Raw genomic sequence first — 2037 nt, 5'->3', positions numbered from 1 at the left:
CTCTCCCTCCCTCCCTTCCTCTCTTCCTCGCTCTGGCTCTCGCTCCCCTACCCTCCTCTTCTCCCCTCTTCACTTGGTCACTTTCCCTTTGATGCCGACAGAAATACACTCTGGCCATTGCCACCCCCAAACTCCCCCAATCAATTCCTGCGACCGGATCGTGTGCGATTGTGCGAAAGCTTCTGAGAGGATAACGGAGACGGTGCAGCTTCCCCAATTAACTCTGCCAACTCCTACCAAATGTGCCCGACCTTGTTACGAACTCTTTATAGTTGTAGTTTTGTTGTTGTTATAGTTGGTCAAATTTACACGATATGGTTTGCTAAAATAGAGGACAGGTCGTAAGTAGCAGGTACGCTTCGGGTGGTTGAAGCTCATGTTTCGTCGAGGCCGTGAGGTTCTTGGCGTTGGAAACGTGGAAATGTTTAATTTCGGACACTTTATAGCCCAAGCAATGTAGGTAAAGCCTTCCCGTTTATAACTTGCAATGCTATGCAATACATGCGCGTTTAACATTTAGAGCTGTTATAGACCCACGCAGAACTGTCGTGCTGCGCGTTAATTTTCAAGTCGCATGCTAAAATACCAACGCTGCGCGAATGCCACGTTTTTTTCCCACGAAGGCCGATCTACTTGGCGCGATGACACGGGAGAGTGAGTGAGAGAGTGTGAGAGACAGAAAGAAAGAGAGAGAGAGAGAGAGAGAGAGAGAGAGGGGGGGGGGCATCAAAGCAAAACACTTGTGCGAAGGGCAAGGCGCTCCCGAACCTGTAGGTCCTGTCGGTGTGGGTGCAGGGTGAGAAAGGTTTGCTCCGAGGGAGAAATGCGCGGCGCTTACACGCTCAAACGTCGATGATATAGTCTTTTACACAGTACCAAACAAAAATACTTACAACCCAATGCCGTGTCATATCACCTTTGGCTCGCCTTTGGCTGAACTCGTCGCTAAAGTTGACAGTTTGCTCATAGCTTTCCTCCTGCACGGGGCACTTCGCTGTATCGTAAAAACTGGTTTATTGCCGATTTTGACAAAAAAGTTCGAACGACACTTGCTTCTGTGGTGAGATAGAGAGGGAATGAGGTGTTGAGGGCAAGGGTTGGGGTGGAGGAACGTCAGAAGCGAGCATAGGTGTCGTTCGGAAAGTACGCTCGTTTTTCTCAGATACTTTCGGCGAATTAAGGGAGCTCGGCGCCTGTGTGGCACAGGGTAGGCCACACTGCAGTATACGCATGTACTGCAGACATGGTATTGCCTACCTATCAGGCGGTATGAGAGCTTGCTCCCACCCATTACTCCTACTCCAGTTTTCTCAAGTGAACATACCTAGTATACATAGGTAATCTTTGGTAATCTTTGGAAATCATTGGTAATCTTTACAATTTGGTAATCCGGTGTACACATTTTTATGAAGTTAGGCACCCCTCGGTTTTTACTCGTCTTCCTGCGGCCGCTTGAGACCACCTTCCAGTTTGGTGAAGTTGGTGTGGTGACGCGGCTGATTCCGCCTCAGCTCGGTTCGGTTCGGCTCGGCTAGGCTCAGCTGTGTCAACCGCGGAAGCGTTGCAGGGGGATGGTGGATGAAGGACAACCCATGCGTCACGAACGGCGTCTTATTTTTTTTTGTCGTTTCGACAAAAATACTAGGCAAAACCGACTCGGTGCCGCGCCGCGCGGGCTCGTCTGACTCAGGCTCGCGAGCGCGCACGCGCCTCGCACCCGAGCCACACCGCCGCCGTGACCAAGGAGGAGTTCCTCCTCGACTTAAACAGTTTATTTGCTTTGCGGCGAGGCGAAGCTGGGAGAGCAGCCTGTCGTAGTGTCTCGCTGGCACGGCCGGGAGGTGCGAGTGCACTGGCGCACACTGCCCCACACCACCCCGCCCCGGTCCTGGCTCGTTCCACTCCGCCAGTCCACCAGTCCGCCCTGGGTGAGAGAACGACCCCGCCTCCCTCGCCCCACGCTCTCTCCTCTCACCTCCTTCTCTCATAAGTAAACTCTCTTACTCGCTCTCTCCCTACCTCTCTTACTCGCTCTCT

Source organism: Frankliniella occidentalis, unplaced genomic scaffold (genome assembly GCF_000697945.3).
Source record: "Frankliniella occidentalis isolate FOCC.00 unplaced genomic scaffold, Focc_3.1 Scaffold60, whole genome shotgun sequence".
Lineage (NCBI taxonomy): Eukaryota > Metazoa > Arthropoda > Insecta > Thysanoptera > Thripidae > Frankliniella > Frankliniella occidentalis.
This window is presented reverse-complemented; position numbering follows the sequence as displayed.